The sequence below is a fragment of the Neofelis nebulosa genome, chromosome 3, assembly GCF_028018385.1.
Source record: "Neofelis nebulosa isolate mNeoNeb1 chromosome 3, mNeoNeb1.pri, whole genome shotgun sequence".
NCBI classification, from domain to species: domain Eukaryota; kingdom Metazoa; phylum Chordata; class Mammalia; order Carnivora; family Felidae; genus Neofelis; species Neofelis nebulosa.
In genome coordinates, this window is record NC_080784.1 from 108,086,570 (window position 1) to 108,110,803 (window position 24,234).

A 24,234-nucleotide genomic window follows, 5' to 3' on the forward strand; every position below is an offset into this window, starting at 1 on the left:
GCTCAGGTCATTGTCTCACAGTTCCTGGGATTGACCCCTGCATGGCGTTTTGCACTGACAGCGCAGAGCCTGCTTGGGATTCTCTCTCCCTTTTCCTCTTGCCCCTCTCCTGCTCACACTGTTTCTCTCTCTCTCTAAAAAATAAACATGAAAAACATTATTTAAAAAAATTGTTAGTCTAGGCTTAGAATCCATAAGCTTTGTAAAACAGAATTTAAATGTAGTCCCAATCTGTTTCAAACATAGACCTGTTTGAATTCCAGGAGCTAAGAGGTTGGAAAGGGCTCCAAGGAAGGTTGCACTGGAAGGAGCAATGGTAAGTCTCTGAAAAAACTACCATGAGTGGAGAAAGAAGTTCAGCATGAGACCTAACTAAGCAAGAGGCCACAATGGAAAAAGGAGCATTGCTTCCATGTGCTGTGTGAGAGACACTGAAATATATGGAGGGACAAAGGGCTGTGTTTGAAAGAAAGAAACATGTCAGTGAGACTGTAAAGGCAAGAGGAGCCCCTAATCTGGAGAGCTGTTCTTTAGAAGTTCTTCATATTGTACACATACACATGCACACATACACACACTCATATGCATATATTAAATGCATTCTATCTAGAATTTTCAGGTCTTTAGGTAACTCAGGATCTGGCCCTCAGGTCTGGCTAGCAAAGCCTATGGCCATCAATATCTACCTTAAAAATTATTGCATTTCAGTCAAACAGGGAGTTGATTTTTCTCAATTGTTGGTTTTGACATAAAAACAAGAGGCAATTATGTCAAATATGGAGAGCTTTGTGGCTTGTGCCATGGAGTGAACATCACAGACACTGTGTTGGAGTTCAGGGAGGACTTGAGCAGCGCAGGTGTTTAGAAATAGAAGTGACAAATGATAAACATGTCAAATCTTCACCCTTAGGTCACATTAAAGCAAAAGATTTATGCATTCTAAAGCATTCTTTCTAAGGAGTGGCAAGGGCCTCTTTTCTTGTCCTTTGTTCTCCAATACATGGTTCTGGTGAAATACACAAATTAACAACATTTCCAACAGCTGCACATAGTAACTGAAGATCAAAGTTCATGTTTACATTTCATTCTGTTTATTTGTTCTGAAAGCATATTTTCCTGATTACTAGGGGTGAAAACATTTTCTTTAAGTTCATTTTCTGGTTTTTAGCTTTAAAATATTCAAGTATGGGTATGTGATCCTACATTTGTATTCACATGCCACAAATATGAGAGGCTGGTCTGGACTACTGGCCCAATAGCATAGCCATGAGAAACTATCCAATAATAAGAGTAAAGCATTTTTCTAGTAACTTGTGAGATAGAAGAAAATTATTAAAAGATATGAGAAGACTCAACATCAGATAGGATGGGCAACAGAAGTGTCATAATTGCAAATAAATCATTCAGGCACTCAGGCTGATTATATATGAGACAATCTTGTCTATTACAATCCCTTAAAAAAGAAGTGACTTCACCCAGGACCTAAAAGCTTTTAGACAGTAGAGTACTTTGGGATATTGCATATAAGCATTTCTGGGATTTCTTTAAAACAATTTAGGGGGCGCCTGGGTTACTCAGTTAGTTAAGTGCCCTACTTCGGTTCACATCATGATCTTATGGTTTGTGAGTTTGAGACCCACATTGGGATCTCTGCTGTCTGCACGGAGCCCACTTCAGATCCTCTGGCCCTCTCTCCCTCTGATCCTCCTCTGCTCTCTTACTTTCTTTCTCAAAAATAAATAAAACATTTAAAAAATAACTTAGGAGATTCTAGGGAAAGTCTATAAATTCTGAAAATGCAATAGGTGAAGAAAACTTAGAATAACATAATTTAGATCTTGTAATCTGAACATACTTTTCACCATCAGTGGATGAAAATGGAGGCATACCAGTCAAGGTAGTTGGTCAGGATAATAGTGAAAATATCTATACTGCATATTTTGTACAAGGAAATATAAACACTTCACATAAAGTTTTAATTATGTCTTAGTGTTTATGTGAAATAATGTGAAGGAAAAAAACGACATATTTTTGATAGAAAGCAAAACAGTACATAATGAAATGGAAAAACCCATCCAAGAGAACCCAATTACTTAGTGATTCCTAAATTTCAAACCATTTTTCCATTATCATAAAGTATTCCCCATAACAAATAATGCATTAATAAGCTTTTCATCTTTTATGATTCTTAAAACTAAAATATGGCAAACCATATATGTGAAATAGATTTAAAATCCTTAGGTGTTATAGACATGTAAAGAATTATCATATTATTATTTATACTTAAGTTGTAAATAGTGTGCCCATTTCAAGCCTACTGATGCTAAGATTGTTTTCTTATTGATGTTTAATCTTTATTTCTTAAGACTGCAAAATATATACAAAAAGATGGCACTGTTTCCCTGATTTACTTCCACTCCAAACCCAAGCAAACTAGAGACTATTTATTGAAATGAAAGGTGTAAGCTGGTTCTTCTCTTACTACTAACCGATACTATTTCAGCAAGATAGCATACAAGGAACAATAAACTGTAAGGGTCTGTGTTTAGTACTAACTTGTGTTCCTAGGAAAGAAAATAACTCATATTTAACCCAAGTGTAATCTGACTACATTGAACAGAATATAATGGGAGTGACTTTTCACTCTGAGTCACTTTTTTTGCAGGAAATACTCATCATCCCACTATAGCACAGTTATTGACTAGTTTCAGACAATCCATGGTTTCTAAGAACCCTTCTTGGTATTGGCTTGCAGATGCAAAATTTAAATCCAAAATATTTTATTTTATTTTATTTTATTTTATTTTATTTTATTTTACTATTTTATTTTATTTTACTATTTTATTTTATTTTATTTTATTTTATTTTATTTTATTTTGAGAGAGACACAGAGAAAGCACCAGTGAGGGAGAGGGCAGAGGGAGAGAGAGGACTTAAGCAGGCTCCATGCTCAGCATGGAACCGCCCCCACCTTTCCACACTCCACACCCACAGCCCCCCATTTCTGGTTGCAGGGCTTGAGCCATGACCATGGGATCATGACAAGAGCTGAAATAAAGAGTCGTCAGACACAACTGATTGAGCCACCCGGGTGCCCCTAAATCAACCTGAAATTTTATTACCATGTAACAAATTGCTAGATTCTGTAAAAAATAAGATTTAAATTTCATTCAAAGAGAGGCTCAGTTGAATTGGCTTGTTCTAGTCAAATGTCTATTTTTATTGAACACCTAAAAATCCACGTATACTCTCTGCCATGAAAATTGCATTTTCAGTAGCAATGATATCACCTTAGTAGTTCCAAATTGCTTCAATGAAAAGTCTATTAACTTCTAGAGTCTTGTTTTGTTTTGCTTTGTCACCCTTACTAGTAACAGACTGTTTCTATCAAAAGAGAAAATTACTAACTGCTATGCATAACCCTAAACTTTGCATTTGGGTCAGAAGAAATTTAAAAGATATGCAATAGAAAATAAAAGTTAAAATTCACCCCCAATGACCGTGGCTGACACAAGTACAACTGACTGCCAGTTTAAATGATATTAGCACCTTTCTTATTGTGAGATTTAATTCTCTTTTATATGCTAGAAATGTCTTGTCCCATTTCTTATAAACTGGTCAGAACTTGGCACTGAACATGGTGAGAAACAGGCTGAAGTCGACTACAGTGAAGAAAAAGTGAGCCAACTCTCTACAGTATATCAATACCAAGAGACCTTATTCTCTGCCATCAATAGGTCAAAAAGTAAGTAGATAGTGTCATGTCTATGTAGTCATGAGAATCACACTTTCATTTCCTGAGGCAAAGGATAAAGTATTTGTTGAAATTTATGCAGTTAAGAAATACCGGACTGCAAAATATAGCAGGAGCTTTTATATTATTATGCCCATCAATTTTATGTAAATGTGACTTTAGATTAATATGAGCATTTACAAAACCTAATATGTTCCATCTTCAATAGTCCATTCCTTACCAAGTCACTTCCTTATTCTCCACCAAAGATAAATTCCACGACAGAAGGAAATTGTGTTGATTTGTTTTCACTGATGAATTCACAGTAACTAGAAGAATGGCTGACTATATGTAGTAGGCAGTAGGTAGATAACGATCAAATGAATGAGTGAATGAATGCATGAACAACATGGTGTCAGTCAAAATGCCAGTTATGAAGAAAGCCCTAGTTAAACAACAGTGAAATACTCAGAAAACTAAGCATCTTTATTTAAAAACATCATAAATTGGGGCACCTGGGTGGCTCAGTTGGTTAAGAGTCTGATTCTTGATTTCAGCTCAGGCCATGAGATCATAGTTTGTGAGATCGAGCCCCATATTGGCCTCTGTGCTGACAGCATAGAGCCTGCTTGGGATTCTCTCTCTCTCTCTCTCTCTCTCTCTCTCTCTCTCGTTCTCTCTCTCTTATTCGTCTATTTATCCACAGGAACCCATATACATAGTACACTATAGCTTCTTAAAAGCAATTGTTGAAATACATAATAAATTTATAGATTCATATAATATTTTAAAGTATTTATGCTATTACAGAAAGCTTGCTAAATGCTTTTGACATACAAATGAAAAGACACACTCCTATGCTCAAAGAATTTAGAATCTAGTTAGAAGATTCATATGTAAATAACTATTATAATACCATATTATATTTGCAGAAATACAGAAAGATATTTAGTTTGTAGAATCATCTTTTGAATCTGTCTTGGGAAAAAAAAAAGATTTATACTGATAATAGCATTAAAATTTAATCTTGAAGAAGATGCCTTGCTGGTTCAGTTGGTAGAGCATACAATTCTTGATCTTGGGGTTGTGAGTTCAAGCCCCACATTGGGCCTAGAACTTACTTTAAAAATACATACAGGGGTGCCTGAGTGGCTCAGTCAGTTGAGCATTCTGCTTCAGCTCAGGTCATGATCTCATGGTCTGTGGGTTTGAGCCCCGTGTCAGGCTCTGTGCTGACAGCTCAGAGCCTGGAGCCTGGTTTAGATTCTGTGTCTCCCTCTCTCTGCCCCTCCCCTGGTCATGCTCTATCTCTGTCTCTCAAAAAATGGATAAACATTGAAAAAAATCCATACATACATGCATACACAGATATATACATAAATTTAAAAAAATTGAGACTTGAAGAATAAAGGAGTTTACCTATCAACCAAGAAAAAAATTCCATGTAGAACATTTAATACCCAAAAGATGAAGGTAAACTAGAGTAGCTTTTAGTTAGTCAAACACTAAGTGAATTAGGTTGACCTTCCATAACTTTACTAAAAGGTGATTGGCAAAATCTAGGAAAACTACTATCTGCTATGCACAAGTTCTGGCATTAGGGCCAGGACAAATTGAAAAGAGGAATTCTCTTTGAAGGAAGATCAATGGGAGCCTCAAAAATGTCACTAACATTTTTCATAAACTATGTCCAAAATACAGTGAAAAAATTATATGAAAGATCAGGAAAAAAAGAACAAATGGCTGAAATAAGAGAAAGAAATAGCAGAAAACAGACTGTGAAAGTCCGTGTAACTGAGGTATTTAATATAGACTGTACAATAAGCATAATTTATAGGCTCAAGAATTATAACAAATTTAAGCAGAGAATTATAAATTGTAAAATATTAAACTAAAATTCTAGAGATGAGATACAAAATAATTAAAATTAGCTGCTCAGTGAATGAGTGTAAGAGCTAATTAAATAGAAAAAATATTAATTCATTAGAAGAAAAGTTAAAAAAAAAATTACCAGGTAAAATCTTAAATAGAAATACAAAGGATATGGGGCACCTGTGTGGCCTCAGTTGGTTGAGCTTCTGATTCTTGATTTCAACTAAGGTCATGATCCCAAGGTTGTGGGATCTAACCCTGTGTCAGGCTCCAGGCTGAGTGTGGAGCTTGCTTAAGATTCTCTCTCTCCCTCCCTCTGCCCCTCTCCCCCACTTGCGCTCTCTCTCTCTCTCTCTAAAATATATATACTCTAAATATACATATTTATACACACATGCACACACACACACACACACACACACACACAGGGTAACTTCAAAATCATAGAGAAACTGCTAAAACTAAAATATAGGAGAAATTCCTAAAACAAGTCATAGAAAAAAGCACATTAAATACATAGGAACAACAGTAAAATTGACAGATAATCCATCAACATAAACAATTAAAGACAGAAAACAATGAAAACTATTTTGAAAGTGAAGATTTCTTTCTCTGAAAGAACTCAAAGGAGAAAATCTTCTTACATGCAAATATTTTGTAGACAAAATACAAAAGTAAGAAAACATAGCAGAAAAAGAAATAATAAAATAAGCATCATAAAAAGTACTCTTCAAAAGACCCATCAACAAAAAATAAACAAATGATATATAAAAATAAATACACAAAGATCAGCACAGACTAAGTGCATAAATTCACGATAGATTTACCTGACCGAAAATTTGCTTTCAAATTATATCAGAACTGTTATAACTTAATAATAATAAAAAAAATAATCCAATAAAATATAGTCAAATAATTTGAACAGAAACTTCAAAAAAGACAAGGTTCACAACTATATAAAGAAGACAATGTACAAATAAAAGGATTTTCATCAATATTAACCATCAGGAAAATGATCATTATAACTACAATAGAAACCACTATACAAACTTAAAAAGATTTAAATTTAATAGTCTAAGCTCTTATTTTATGGATATGCTTGCTTCATACAGAAATGTAGCTACATGTTAACTAGTATGCTTCTGTAACTGTCATAGAAAATCTGAATTATGCTGTTTCTATTTACTGCAAATTTTAAAAGTTTCACATACTAAAAGCATTACATTATTATTTAAATGAACATACCTTACAGTTTTTCATTAACTTAATGGTTAAAAAACAAAATGGATATCATATGTTTTAATACAGTTTTTTAAAAATGTTTTCATATATTTTTAAGACAGAGAGAGACAGAGCATGAATGGGGATGGGGCAGAGAGAGAGGGAGACACAGAATCTGAAGCAGGCTCCAGGCTCTGAGCTGTTAGCACAGAGCCTGATGTGGGGCTCGAACTCACCAACTGTGAGATCATGAGCTGAGCTGAAGTTGGACGCTTAACCAACTGAGCCACCCAGGCGCCCCTGTTTTAATACAGTTTTATGTTTTTAATTATTAGTCAGTTGCTTAATAAAAATGCTATACACATACCCCCACCCAAAAAATGTAAATCCTCTATTTCTCCATAAAAGGAAAAGCCAAGAAAAATCTTGGCACAATTCCCAGAACAATTTTTTTTGTGTGTGCTTCAATTCTTATTTCAATGTAAGGGGTTAGATATTTGAGATATGTGGTTTTATACTGATATCCTTACACTCCAAATTATTTCATACTGAGCATATATCAGAGATCATCATTTACAACATAATGAGTTTCAACAATGCCACTTATGATATAAATTACTAAGCACCAGTCTCTTAAGCTTTTAGGCTCCATTAATTTGCTGTGAAATAATTAGTTTTCCTGTAAGTACTGATTAGCTTGGTTATAACTAAGAAATTTGACATATATACTTAGGAATGCTAAAGTGTAAGTGTAGTATTAATTATTTATCAGGTAGTCATACATTATGAACATATATCAACTAACAAATTTAGACTTGATATTTGAATTTTACACTAAAAAGTATCGACTCAGAAAAATTAATGGCACATTGCAGAGTAATCATGATTCAAGTGCTTGATACATTTGATATCTAAGATGAATTTCGGTTAGCTTTTTAAATGTTTATTTACTTTAAGAGGTTGGGGGAGGGATAAAGAGAGTGGAGGGGAGAGAGAATCCTAATCAGCCTCCCTGCACTGTCAGTGCAGAACCTGACACAGGGATCAAACCCATCAAGCGTGAGATCGTGACCTAAGCCGAAACCAAGAGTTGGCTGCTTAACTGACTGAGCCACCCAGGTGCTCCTACGTTAGTTTTATGTCCCCTTCCTACCAGTTTTCTCAATTTTCTGAAAAATGAAAATATTCAAAAATACATTTTATTTTTTTTAATTTTTTTAATGTTTATTTATTTTTGACAGAGAGAGACAGAGCATGAGCGGGGGAGGGGCAGAGAGAGAGGGAGACACAGAATCAGAAGCAGGCTCCAGGTTCCAAACTGTCAGCACAGAGCCCAACGAGGGGCTGGATCTCACGGACCGCGAGATCATGACCTGAGGTGAAGTTGGACGCTCAACCGACTGAGCCACCCAGGCGCCCCTCAAAAATACATTTTAAAGCAATAACCTCAAATTTTTTTCTATGACACTTTAGAAAATTTTAAAAGTTGCCTAGAAATCCGAATTCTTCATTATTCTCCAAAGCCTATTTCCAGTTATATCTCTATTCCTGTGATATTTTAATAACCTGCATTTCCCCTTGCCAGCAGAGGCATTTTGGAATTATGGTCTCCTAAAATAAAATGAGAAAGCACTCATTCTGTCCTTTTTTCATTCCCAAGTTTAGACCTTACTGAAATAGTGAATTTTCTCTATGTCAACCATACCTTCTTGTAGAAGAGAATTTCTTGGAATCAAAAGAATAAGAGGATCAGAAACAATTATAATTCAGGTTCTCTCTATATTTTATCTAGAGAAGTCCAGGCAATGATTCCTTCAGAGCAATAACTCTCTTCCCTTCCATCCCTGGGCTCCTGTGGAAGAGGAGCAAGGCCAGATCCTCACAGAACACTAGGCAAAATATATGCCCAAGTTGCCCCATTCTTGCTCTGTCAACAAAAAAGTTAAGAAGAAATGAGAGAAAAAAATGCAGTAGTGAATTGAGACTTAAAAAAAAAAAAGTGCTATCAGAAGTTTGAGGAAAACTTAGACAATAGCTTTACGGAACTCACGGGCCAAAGAATTTTTTAAAAATGTCTCTGTAGGGGTGCCTGGGTGGCTCAGTCAGTTAAGCATCTGACTCTCGGTTTCAGCTCAGGTCACCATCTCATGGTTTTGTGGGTTCAAGCACCACATTGGGCTCTGCACTGGCAGCATGGAGCCTGCTTGAGATTCTTTGTCTCTCTCCCTCTCTCTGCTACTCCCTCACTCACACTGTCTCTGTCTCTCTCAAAAATAAATAAATAAACTTAAAAAAAGACATATGTTAAAAAAAAATGTCTCTATAAAGAGAAGACTTAGCGAGTAGTATGCATGGAAGAAGAGAAAAAAATAGGATTGATATTTAGGGTTAATCATTGATAACCCCTGTGTGGGAGAGTGAAAGAGAAAGGGAGGTTTCACTGAGGGGAAAGTTAAAGAGTGGAGAATTGAACACATATTTTACTCTTCTTCCCAGGACCTGAAATCTTTCTCACCTAGGTAGCTAGGTAGCTGGTAGTAGGTATCTATTTTACCTACTTGCCCATCTATCTACACATCTATGTATCGATGCATGTATGTATGTATATATGTATGTATCTATCATTTATTATATATCTGCTTATCTATGTATCTATCTTTCTCTCCATCTATCTAATCTATCTGCCTCCCTATAGAGAGACAGGCAGAGAGAGAATACTAGAGAAGAGATGACAGCAGGGGAGAGGTGAGGTTTCAACATATTTTGGGGATGTGTGAAGCAGGTGGATAAGTAGTAAATGACCTGTAACACAGAGAAAGCTGAAAACCCGGTGTCTGCAGGGGAGGATGACAAGATGAAACAAGTTGTCTGTGCAGCAGAAAGAACTGATGAAAAAATTCCTAAAAGCAGGGCGAGGGGTGGACCTAGTTAACAGTCTGCATGAATAAAGAGTTAAAATGCCCAGATTTCTCCTCATCATACCCTTCAGACAGGTGAATATCTCTCCATAATTAGGCAAAGATGAATGATTTATTTATCTTCTGGGAAAACTGAGTGAGAGCAAACCAAGGTTCAGGAGTGACAAGGATACCCAAGGATGAGGGTGAAAAATGATCCTGACAACAAAGGAATTAAATGGGATTCTAAAAATTAACCCTGCAATTTCAGTCCCACTTCTCTAACCAGCTACAGTTGTGAGGACACTCAGATTATAGCCCTAAACAAGGGATTAGAAAATTTACCTCTGAAGAAACCAACCAGCCTGAAGGTCAAAACAAAACAAAACAAAAGCTACAGACATGGACAGTTTGCAGCCCAAATAAAAATGACAAAACAAAACAAAACAAAACAAAAGCTACAGACATGGACAGTTTGCAGCCCAAATAAAAATGACAAAACAAAACAAAACAAAACAAAACAAAAGCTACAGACATGGACAGTTTGCAGCCCAAATAAAATAAAATAAAATAAAATAAAATAAAATAAAATGACTAGAGAGTAAACCCATCTCCCAGTAAGACCCCTTCATACACAAGCACACACAGCATTTCAATAGGCTGTTTTATTGTGCTTTAACTGCCTTGTTGAGACATAATTTACATACCATAAAACTCACCCATTACAGTGTCCAATTCAATGATTTTTATGTATGTGAATCCTTGATGTATTCACAGAGTTGTGAAACAATCACCACAACCAGCTTTTAGAATATTTTCTTTACCCCAGAGGAAGCACTATCCTCATTAGCCTTCCATCTCCACTTTCTTCAATTCCTGCAACCCTACACAACTATTAATCTACTTTTGTCTCCACAGAGTTGCCTATTCTGGACATGTCACATAAATGGAAGCATACATTATGTGACTTTTTGTGGTTAGCGTCTTTGACTAGGTATAAAGTTTCCAAGGTTCACAAATAACCTTTTAAAATATACATAATAATTTTATTAAAATATGATTCATGTGTCTTACAATTCACCCATTTAAAGTATACAACTCAATGTTTTTTAGTATATTCACAGAATTTTATATCCATCATCATCATCATCATCATCATCATCATCATCATCAATTTTAGAACACTTCATTACTCTAAAAAATTATTTCTATTAGCAGTCACACTGTATTTCTGTCTAACACCTTCAGGCCTAGGAAATCACTAAACTAATTTATGTCTTTATAAAGTTACCTATTCTCAACATTTTATATTGAATCATACAATATATGGTCTTTTGTGACTATCTTCTTTTACTTAGCATAATGTTTTCAAAGTTTGTTCCTGTTGTATGTACCAACACCTGAGTTCTTTTTTTGCTCGTTTTCATCACTAAGCTTTTTAGTACATTACTCTTAGTTATCAATAACAGACAATGTTCAATAAATATTTGATGAAATCTCATAATATGATAATGTTGAAGAAAACTACCAGAAATTAGGGGAAAAAGGAAAAGAGAGAAAATAGAAAAGAAGAATAAAGTATTATATAAAACGTTCAAGGAACAGGAATGAAAGATTGAACCAACAAAAAATAGGAGGCAGTTATTGAATAGATGTTTAAAATAAATCACATCAAGATAATGTTAAAATATTACAATTGCTCCTCATCACAATTGGAAAAATGATCTTTCAAAGGATGATCATCCAGTAATTTAGAATACAGGGATATGAGGGAAAGAAATCCTACGGAGAAAAAAAGTTAAAACCAGTTATATACAATACAATAGACAAAATCATTAGACTGTTCAGTAGGAATCTGAAGACAGTGGTGCATGCCTTCAGAAGGCTGAGAAAAATGGATTTACTATCCAAACTATCCAAAACTTTATATCCAAATACTAATTAGGGTTTAGGCTGCTATAAAGCTATTTTCAGACTTTTAAGTACTTAAACTTATTTCTCATGTATCCCTTCCCCGGAAACTTGTGCTATGAGTAGCTTCCCCAAAAGAGTGGGTCAGGAAAGAGTATGGTACAGGTCCAGGAATTTGTGATTGGACACAAGAGAGAAGTCAAGGACAGGAGAGGGATTGTAGTGAAAGGACACCCTAGGACTATGGCTGTAGCTAGCAAGAGATCACACAGAACAGATAGGTAAGGAAAGAGATTAGAAAGATTCCTTGATGGGTTTTACTGTAAGGAGAAGAGTTTCAGAGTTCCTTTGGATACACTGTTAGAATGAAGGAAATAGAACCATGTTGGTGGGTGAGGGATAGGGAATCTAAGACAATTTTCATCCTGCATAATGTAAAATAAATCAATGATTTTGAAAAGTGAGAAAATAAATGTTTGTTAGTTTATCAGTATCAGTTTATTTAGCAATAAATGCTGTAATAAGGAGATAATTTACAAGAGATTGCCTTTGGGATTCAGAACTCAGTAGAGGATGGGATAAAGTGTATTCTGCAATTTTCTTTTCCTTCCTCCCTTCCTCTCTCCCTTCCTCCCTTCCTTCCTTCCTTCCTTCCTTCCTTCCTTCCTTCCTTCCTTCATCCTTGTCCACATCTTTGTTTTACTCTTTCTCTTCCTCCTTCTCCTCATCTGTTTCTTCCCTTTTTTTGTTTTGATTGTTATGTACTTTTAATTATTTGAATGAAAAACATATTATTTTGATAAAAAACACTTTGCAATTATTTCATTTTTTAAAATTTTATTCTTAAGTAATCTCTACACCTAACATGGGGTTCAAACTTACAACTCCAACCCCGAGAATAAAAGTTGCATGTTCTTCTGACTAACCAGCCAGGCACCCCTATAATTCTTTTAAAGTGGTGGGTAGAAAGAAAGTGATTTATATACAAATTTCTGTTATTATAAGTTAACTTAATAACTTTAACAGGTAAGAAAGAGCACAATAGCTTGCAGTAGGTAGCAATGTTTTTTGTTTTTATTTTTTGCTAATTGTTTATTTTAAAAATATAGACTTTTTATTTGCTTGGTTTTGTTTGCTTGCACCAGGATGAATGAAATGAGGTTATGTATGCAGTTTGAAAGTTAAATTCCAGTGGGTAAGAATAAATTGACCAAAGAAATGAAAAGAGATATAACTGATCGAGAATTGTCTGGGAAAGATGGGAGAGAATGGGCCCAAAATCTTGGGTAGGGCAGCTAGGTCTCATCACAGTAACTACTCTTTACTAAATGCTCATTTTTTGAGCAGGGAAAGGGGCAAAGATAGAGAGGGGATCCCAAGCAGACTCCAGGACGCTCCACGAGGCCCCGTGCTTCGTGCAGAGCCTGACGCGGCACTAGATCGCATGACCCCGGGATCATGACCTGAGCTGAAGTCGAGTCAGATGCTCAGCTGAATGAGCTACCCAGCACCCCTTGTATCAGTCCTGGATTACCTCATTTCAATGTCACCATAATCATATGATGTAGGCATTATTATTCCTATTTTATAATCAATAATCCTGGATTTTATTTATTTATTTATTTATTTATTTATTTATTTATTATTTTTTAATGTTTATTTATTTTTTAGACAGAGAGAGACAGAGCATGAATGGGGGAGGGTCAGAGAGAGGGAGACACAGAATCTGAAGCAGGCTCCAGGCTCTGAGCTGTCAGCACAGAGCCTGGAGCAGGGCTCAAACTCACAGACTGTGAGATCATGACCTGAGCCGAAGTCGGAAGCTCACCCGACTGAGCCACCCAGATGCCCCAATAATCCTGAATTTTAAATATGTTACTAGTTTGCTCAAGACAACACAGTTAGTAAATGGAAGAGCAAGGATTTGAACTGATGTCCTACTCTTAAGCTTATGAACCTGCACCCCAGAGCCCCAGTTTCTTTTTTTTTTTTTTAATTTTTTTTTGTCAACATTTTTTATTTATTTTTGGGACAGAGAGAGACAGAGCATGAACGGGGGAGGGGCAGAGAGAGAGGGAGACACAGAATCGGAAACAGGCTCCAGGCTCCAAGCCATCAGCCCAGAGCCTGACGCGGGGCTCGAACTCACGGACCGCGAGATCGTGACCTGGCTGAAGTCGGACGCTTAACCGACTGCGCCACCCAGGTGCCCCGAGCCCCAGTTTCTTTATGTGTAAAATATGGCAATAGTGCCTTCTTCATCTGATTAACAACTGAAATAAGGCAGATAAAGAGCATAATATCGTAACTGACGAAGAATACAGATGTCATTAAGTGCCATCATCATTACTATAACAGCTACTAAGAGGCGAATAAGAAAGATAAGATTAATGAATAAAAGGAAATAATATTTGAACCTTATTTTGTGAGGCTAAATTCTCTTCGCATGTTTGCTTTTTGATGGCTAAGCACAATTGCTAATGTAATGACTTACTCTAATATCGTGCCAGACATAAATGACCAGAAAACCTATTATTTAAAAAAAAGAAACAGGAAGAAAGAAGATAAGACACCTTTTTCAGATAAAAAAAAAAAAGTTTTATAGATTGAAGTGATAAAAAAAACATTTTCACACATTCACCAAAGAGCTCTAAGAGTTTTATGTAAATCCAATTACAGCCATAAAAATAGACTTCTAAAAATTAGCGTAACTTCCAACTTAAAATACTCTATTGGAATGAATACTTTAAATGATTATGTATATATATGCATACACCCACACATATATACTTGTGTGTATATACAAGTATATATGTGTATATAAGAATCACTGGTAAATAAGAACTCACAATATCACTGCTGCATATTAATATAGTTTTGCCTAACTGTAATTTAAAAAAGGCCACACAGCATATTACGCTGCCATGACCTCTACAAAAACAAGACTACACTTGTTGAAATTGTTCTTGATTATTGGGTTCTTTATTATTGTGCAGTATTTTCCACTTCTGTTTGTCAGTTATCAAAGACTCAAGAACACTTTTTTTTTTTTTTTTGGTAAGTTTATTTATCTATTTTGAGAGAGACAGAGACAGCGCCAGTAAGGGAGGGGCAGAGAGGGAGACAGAGAATCCCAAGCAGGTTCTTCATTGTCATTGCAGAGCCCAACATGGGGCTCAAACCCACAAAACCATGAGATCATGACCTGAGCTGAACCCAAGAATCAGACATTTAACTGACTGAGCCACCCAGGTGCCCCAAGACTCAAGAACACTTTAGTGTTCAGAGGATTCATTCCTATTTCCTCTGAATTTCAAATGGGAGAAATCAAGCATTACAGTTAAATACATCCTCCCAAACAGGAAGAAAAGTTGGAACAGAAACAAAGAAAAATTAAGCTCAACTGCTATATGACAGCATAGCTGTACACCTGTGATTGCAATCAGATGATATGTAATAAGCATGTGTTTCCCCCATGTGGCAGTCATGTGACCACATTCCTCCTTTTGTATCTCTGAAGTCATACCTCGGTGCTCTTTCTAATTCTACTAGGTGTGCTTCACTGCCATTCACATCTTAATTTCTTTCTCAGCTGTCAATGTGTCAATGTAATGAAGAATGAGTCTACGCAGCCATTACAGAACAATGTGATAAGAAGAATTACTGATAAGTGACTTGATATCTGTAACCAGCAGCTTCAACTTTAGCTTATTTAGTATGTAGATTGAATTCACCTTCTATTGATGAATTAGCAACATTTATAAATGCATGGGTAGACACAAGATGCTAAATTAAAATGACTAGGCTGCAAAAAATAAAGCTGGCAAAGCCAAAACTAAATGGATTTTTCTGTAATTGAAAAAAACACAACAAACTGAATTAGTCACATTAATGTAATTCAATCTTAATTATTGCCCTAAGAGTCCATTTAAATATTTATGAACAATTCTTTCCAAATGCCTTGTCAGCTCTATTCAATTAAAGAACATGCTGTCAGTTGTACTTTTCCAAAATGACTTTGATTTCTTCATTACACTGTGACCCTTACACTTAAAATTTTGTACCTGGGAGCCATAAGCATCTAAAGCAGTGTTCATTTAGGAGCCCAGATCCTGGCAGTTTCTGAGACAGTGGCTCTTAGTTTGGAGTAAGTACCTTGCAAAGGAAACTAGGAACATATATATAAACTATTTGGCTTGACAGTGTTTGTGCCTAGGTATTAAGAGTTGCTTTTCTCTCTGCTCAGCTGAAGGTCATTTGTCTGTCTCACAACAGAAAGTCAATAAATTCATGGAGAAGTTAGAACCAGCACATCATTGTGCTTCCTATGGAAGGGATGCTGAGCTAATACATTTGCCCTTTAAAATGTAATATTACTTCTATGCTGTCACACTTTTGGAAGAAAATGGGGGAGATGCTGGCTCTCAGGTTTTGGATTTAACCCATTCACTTATCAAGATATATAATATATACTTAATTATTTTTCCCTTCCTGAAATAACCTATATCATATGCAACTCCTTGAAACATATCAGCCATCCTTGTCCTAAAGATCATATTTCATTTTTGTTAATATTATCTGCAATCAACACTTCCCAGTGTGTCTGTACATTTTCATTTACTATCTTTATCTTAAAAGTTCACTTCCAAAATTCACAATAAAAGAGTTCCATTCATTATACAAAGCAGGAAAACAATCTTTGGTAGAGTAACAACTCAGTGTGCATTTTGTTCACTAATCATTAACCAGTGCCTTGGATTTACAGATACAAAAAAAGGTAAATGCTCCATTAAAAAGAAATTTTGGAAATATCTGCCTGTCATAAGGAAATGATGAGAGCTTTAAAAAAAAACAGTTTTTAATGAGTTATAGATTATCAGGAAATTCTAATCCTGCTCTTATCCAATGTGTTTTAGCAAGTGAGGGAGCAAGTTTTTATTTGTAGTCTAAATGAGTAATTACAAGTTTAGGTCTGAATCTGTTCCTTAGTATGTAAAATAATAGGATGCAAATGAAGGAACCATGTTCACTGCTTTTCTCCTACCCTGACTTATTTTTTCAGAGTAATTCTCCTTTATTCAACATTAGAATTAGCTAAAAATAAAAATTATTCGACGAGGAAATCAAAACATTTTTTAAATCCTACCCTGAAAAAAGGAATTCCTCCTTTGCCTACTGTTTGACTCTAAAGCAAGAGTGGAAAATCCATTTGGTCAAGTACATTTTCCTATTTTCATGCCAGGTGAGTAGTTAGAAAATCATCGTCAAACTCTTCAGTGGACTCATTCTGACATGATTCTGACACATGTCTACCAGTGATTCAGGCTTGGTCCATAAAAACCTCCATGTATAAATAGATTTATGTCAGCTTGGTTATGCCAAGAACACAAGAGTTCCAAGCAAAGCAACAGTGATACTTTTCCTCTTCTGTATATGTTGAATATTTGGAATGTAGGTAGGGGAAATATGTCTTGCTTAGCTTTCTTTAATTCATTAAAATTTTATTTCAGTTACGTAAATTATAAGTAATCCAATTATTGCAATACAGTTAAATAAGTACTTAAAGAGATATAAATACAGAACATATAGAGAAGTATGTTTTATTTATCATACACACAATGCACCACAAGAAAGCATCCAGATTATAATTGTCTGATTTCAGTCCAGGGTTGTCAAACTGTCTTTTGGAATGAAGCAATCTTAACATGTCTTCGGATTCATAAAACTTCTCATTTTGTGAAAATCTTTATCCACCTTTTTGCCCAAAAGTTATTGCCTATACACAAATGTAGCCAAACTCTATTATACCATACAATGAGATGTTAAAAATGTCGTGACATTGTTCCACATTTACTTTCATAGATTTCCTATATCAACATTTTTAAAGCTCAACTTATTTTCTATACATTCAACATTTGTTACCAACAATAAATATTATCTAACAAAGCTAATTTGGCTTGGAAATTTTTTTGGAATGACATGAGGCAGATTTGAATCAGCCTCAAATCTCAGATACATTAATTCATATGGCTGTGATTTGTGGAGATTTGTTTTATCAGTAATAAACAGAAGTGACCTAGAAAACAAAATTCATAAATATATATATTTATATATTATATTCTTAAATAGTCAATTTTCTGCCCATAAACAGTATATTTTAAACAGGTGTATAAAAGTACAGACAAAAGAAAAGGCAGTACTGATATGTGAAGTGGAATTTGAATTAAGACTTTTTAATAGTTGAACAAATTAAGTTATCACAATAGTCAATTATGAAAGAATTAAATATTTTTAAAGTGGAAAATAGTATTAATTATAAAATCTCTAGTATATACCCCTTACATGGATGTGATTGCTGTTTTAATTATATATTCTAATTTTTACCTGTATTATGTACTTCAGTTTACAAAGAAAGTTTACACACCTTAGTTAAACCAACTATTTCACACTAATTCAGGCTTTATCATGTAGACAGGGAAACTGGTTGAAATGTTAAATCCAAGACAACAAACTCAAGAATCCGTAATGTCTACATTCAGATTAATATTAGAATAAATGATAATAAAGTTTTTATTCTTACTCTTAGAAATTGATAAAAGTTTAAACATGCTAACCTGTAGAACAGATTTCCAGTGGGAACTAGAAATACAGGTTTGGAGCACAGAGCAGTGATCAGGACTGATCACATAGATTTTGTACTTATTTGAAACTTATTTTGATGTAATCATGACTCATATCAGTAAATTCCAGAAAAGATAGATATTAGTCATTTCTGCATATAACATACAGAAACAGGGTTTATGTTTAAGATTTACTTTTGGATGCTCAGATTAAACAGCTTAGAAGAAAATTTCTAAAGGCATTAGTCATATCTCCTTCCCTTAATACATATGTGAAGGAGATTTAAAACAAACTGAAAGAAAGGCTAAAGCAAGAATGCAAGAAAAAGTAAGGAAGCATGTGAATACTGTACACCTTTAAAGCATTAACAGAAACATGTAGGTTTTTTATAATTTGAATTGATATGAATTGATAGAAGAAACACCCATTTTTAATGGTGTTTTCAACCTTCAATTTCTTTTTTTTTTTTAATTTTTTTTTTTTCAACGTTTTTTATTTATTTTTGGGACAGAGAGAGACAGAGCATGAACGGGGGAGGGGCAGAGAGAGAGGGAGACACAGAATCGGAAACAGGCTCCAGGCTCCGAGCCATCAGCCCAGAGCCTGACGCGGGGCTCGAACTCACAGACCGCGAGATCGTGACCTGGCTGAAGTCGGACGCTTAACCGACTGCGCCACCCAGGCGCCCTCAACCTTCAATTTCTTTAATGTTATTTTTAGTCTGTTGGTATGTCAAAAAAGACATTGTACTTTTAAATTTTAAAAGTTCAGTTCATATTATTTATACGGTTGAACTTTTTCACATTACATATTCCTAGTACATTGAATGAGAATAAGATATTGAAAATCTACCATAGCCACGGCTCCAAAATTGAATTTCAGATATAAATTAAGTATATAACTAGCTGTTATCCCAAATGACCATGTACCTTGAAAACTCTCTGATAATTTTGCTCTTTAAATAACATAATTATATAATGAAATATATGTTTAAAATGCTTCCTTGTTGGTGGACAGTCGCTATCTGTCTCCAACCTCTAGGTATTCCTTTGAACCAGGGATACAATCTTGCAACTGGGATGATCTTGCTCATGTCCTGATTGCCAGGATCTGAAACAGCATATGGCACATGATTGCAGTTATTAATACTTTTTTTATTAAATCAAGTGGAATTAAGGGATGCAGTGAGAGGTTAGAGAAAGGGTCTTCTGAGACAATTTCTATATTAAGAACTTAAGTGGCCTAGTTTTGTGACCATTTTTTCCCCAGAAGAATAGAATTCCAAATAACTTGTGTAGACACTGCCTCTTCAAAGAGATGATATAACCTTCCATTCTTTTTTTTTAATTTTTTAATGTTTTATTTATTTTTTAAGACAGAGAGAGAGCATGAGTGGGGATGGGGCAGAGAGACAGGGAGACACAGAATCTGAAACAGGCTCCAGGCTCTGAGCTGTCAGCACAGAGCCTGACCCAGGGCTCAAACTCACGAACTATGAGATCATGACCTGAGCCGAAGTCGGACGCTTAACCAACTGAGCCACCCAGGCACCCCTTAACCTTCCACTCTTTAATTGTGGGCTGCACATGCTGACTTCTTTTCCAAGAGTACAATAACAAAACATTAAACACAGTGACTTTGCAGTAGAGAAGCTGAGTACCTCAGCCAATTGATTGACCAAAAGTATCCATAGTGATATATCATGAAGTATATTAATTGTTGCATGTATGTAAAGACAATTTTAAAATCATTTAAATAAAAATGTTTGCTGGAGAAATATAACTATGACAGAAATTTTCAACTCCTCTGTTTCTAATATTGCCTCAAAGTCAAGTAATACTAGAAATTTGTAAATTTTTCTATCTATGTTTTTTATAACACAGGTTTTTTTCCTCCTTTATGAAAAGTAGGACAGGTTTGTCCATTTTAGATGTTTTTACATATTGCCATTCTCAATAATTTTTATGGAAGATAAAAAAAGGTAGCTCTGCTATCTATCCAAAGATCAGCATTTTAATTATAGAATTGCATGAGTTTCTTTGCTCCTTAATCTCTCAGCAGCCTTTGATAATGATGATACCGCATTGTAGTGTAATGAGAACCAGCAAGAACTTTTCATTGCAGTCGTACTCACAGACATCTAAAACCTTTTTTTTTTTTTTTTGCCAACAATGAAATATAGCAGGCTTCAGTTGAAGAGAACACATTAAGCGAACTTCTGTAGTATCTTTAAGAGCATCTATTTTAAGAAAATCTATAGTAAGAGTCTCTTTAGATATAAAGCTTGTATATCTTCTGCTGTTTTCAAAAATTATTGTGCCATTTCTTAAAATATTTAAAGAAGCTAAATGAGTGAAATCTATAAAAATCAGTTCAATAGTGTAACACATTCTTCCCAGCTTAACAATCTTAGAAATTAACTTGTGATAAATGGAGCTTTATTTACAAGTCATCTTTTCAAATATAAGCAACTGTTTCTAGCCCCATCTGGCCAAGAGGTTAACTGGTAAGACAAACCCTTTTCACATAAAACTACTCAATCAGTCGTATCTTTACTGTAAAAGACATACATAGTTTATCTGCCCTAGGGATAATAGACCCATCACCGATGTGACCAGTGAGCTGAGGTTATCAAAAGAAGAGAGGTATTCCTGTCCTACTTCTTGGCCCAGTTTCTCTTTAAAAGGAGCTACAAAAATTTTGGTTTTATCATCAACTTCACAAAGCACTTTCAGTATTTATTCTATAAAGTATTATAAATATACTATTGATAACACAATAGAGCAAAAGGCATTATCTCCATTCACATAGCACAATTTCTATGAATAAATAACAAATACGATAAGGTTGAAATTGGTAATAATTGGGTCACTAAATATATGTAGCACCAGGTTTTTCTCTGCCCAGGACAAAAAGCAAAATTAGACATGTCATTAAACCATGATAGTAAATTAAAGGATAACAATCACTCTCACCAAGTACAATTTATATCTTATAGCTTTTAAAGATTTGAATACCTTGACAGAAAATAGTAAACAAATTTATAAATCTGTTCTTGATATCAAATCTGCAAAGCTTTTCCAAGAACATTTATAAACGTTTTACATAAACCAATACTACAGCTGTGTAAACATAGATAAAGGTGAACTAAATTTATTTTTCTATGGAGAATTATACACTGAAAAAAAACATCCCTTGCAAATTGAAAAGAACATAACTAGAACCTTGAAATTAAAAAGAAAATTCTCCTTTTTTCCCCCCACAAAATAAGATTTCTAAAAGCAGCATGCCCTACTAAATGTCAAGATAGTGTCACTGTGCCAATATATGGAATTACTTAGATCTGCTTTTCTAAAAAGATGAAATTTTATTAGGCAAATCACAAAGGTCTATTTTTCACTCCCCTTCCAAGTCGTAAAGAAAGCAAAATGAATGTATTGGAGACAGTATATTTTACTTACAGTCTGTTGTGTTATTTATATCAGTAGCATATGAAATTATTCTCTGATAACATCAGAAGTTTGCTAAAAGGATAGATTGACTTAACATGTTTTTTAATATCTGATATTAAATTTAATGTCCTAAATCAGATTCCTCTCTTAATTTTGGATGTGTAAGTTTCCCTTCATAAGCTCTTTTTATCCACCATCATTAGTAAAAATAAAACACATCCAAGTCTCCAATAAATCCTCTGCTGTTCCAACTACAGATTTTAAAATTGTTCTTTCTGAGCCTGATACGCATAGTAAAAGATAAATCCACTTCCATAAGAACTATTGCACTTTGAAGAATCTATATATTTACTCAGAGTTGAGTACTATTGAGATTCTTTAATTAAATTATGCCGTTTGAGAGAGTAAGTTGAGGACAGTAATAGAACTTAAAGAGAAATAAGGAAACCAAGGTATAGCATAGCTGTGCTTGTATAAATACTGCCTATTTTAGTATTGCCAGCCAGTGTTCTAGAGAATCACCAAACACAAAATCTGTATTAAATGCCAATAATGTTCCCACCTGTTTGGAAGACTTTGTGAGATAATATAAAGATCTAAAATTGTAGAACCATAAAGGGAAAAGAAGTGAGTAAAAATGAGCTCGTGATAAAGAACTTAAAAGAATAATTTTTAAAAAGCCTTTATTAGGTAATAACATTTCAAATTCAAAGGTCTAGGGGTTTTTCTTCACTTTTTGGTATTTAGTTCTAATCTCTGTTAAGTTCCAAATAATTTATTAATTTTATTACAAAATAACTTCAAACTAACAGGGAATTTACAAGAATCATACAGAGAAACTCCATAACATTTCTTATATTCTTGGTTTATAATAATTTGTCTTCTTTGCTGTATCATTTTCTCTCTTATTGTGGATTTCAACACACAGCACACTCTTTCTTATCTTCATAGTTATTTTCACTGTATCTTTTTTTTTAAATTTTTTTTAACGTTTATTTATTTTTGAGACAGAGAGAGACAGAGCATGAACGGGGGGAGGAGCAGAGAGAGAGGGAGACACAGAATCGGAAGCAGGCTCCAGGCTCTGGGCCATCAGCCCAGAGCCCGACGCGGGGCTCGAACTCACGGACCGTCAGATCGTGACCTGAGCTGAAGTCGGACACTCAACCGACTGAGCCACACAGGCGCCCCTCACTGTATCTTTTTTGTTTGAAAAGACCTCTCTTCTATTCTTCACTTGGATAACTACTACTTATGCTTCAACACTCACCTCATTTATTCAGCAAAATCTACTTACTCATTAACATCTGCTTAAGTATTATTAGCTCTGATCATTAAATGGTAGAAAAGTAGACCTTAAAATAAGTTTTCAAGAGACTTACAATTTTCTGCAAAATATAGTCAGTCAAGTTATAATTATTACTTTATTACATTGAGAAGAGTAGTTTGAAAAGGGAAGCATCAGGTCCTCAGTACATCATACGTGACCACCTCTAATTCAGATCTTGGTGTTAGGAAGCTTAATCCATAGGAATTCTATATGAACTAAGATTTGATAAGAGGAATTAACTAGAAAAATTGAGGTAAGAAGAAGAACATTCAAGGAGAGTGGACAGTATATATAAGTAATGTGATATGAGGAAAGAAGTATATTATATAAGAACACAAAATAGTTTCATCTCTCTGGAACATAGACTGTGGAAGGGAAAAATGAAAAAAAGATGATTGGGAAGCTAATGCCACAATTTCTATTTTTAGGAATTTGGATGTTATCCTTCATCTAATGGGGAGCTACTGATGGGTTTTATCAAAGTCCATTTTTAAAAAAACAACCTGCTGCCATTAGAAAAAGTCAGAAATAATATACCTTACCTATGTTATCCTCAAATGGTAATATTTTTGAAAATTGTTTAATATCTCATTGAGATATAGTTATTTATAGTAATTGCTTACTAAGTATTGACTGCTTTCATTAAATTGATGAAGTGCATTATTTATTAAATATATGAATTTGTCCAACCAATAGACTATTCTTTGTTGCTAAGTAATCCTTTTCTAATAAAATTAGAGTATTGGAGAAGCAGAAACATTGTTTAATATGGTAATGATTTTGATTTATTTGTCAATTATTAAATAAAAATTTTTAGATGAATTTGTATCAGCATTCATTTTTCTTTTGTTTTGTATCTTTGAAAATAGTTCCAAACATGGGCACCTGGGTGGCACATTTAGTTGGGAATCCGACTCATAATTTCAGTTTGGGTCATGATTACAGAATCATGGGATAGAGCCCCACAACAGGCTCTGTGCTGAGCATGTAGTCTGCTTGGGATTCTCTCTCCCCCACCCCTCCCTACCTCTCTTTCTTATAAAAAGGGATAATAGTTACAGACATACGTTGATACGCAGAGTTCAAAAGAAACCTGTACTGGTTTTCTTTGCTTCCATAATAAATTAACACAAAAAGAGCAGCTTAAAATAAGACACATTTATATCCTGGGTATAAAATCAATGAGCAGAAATTTGT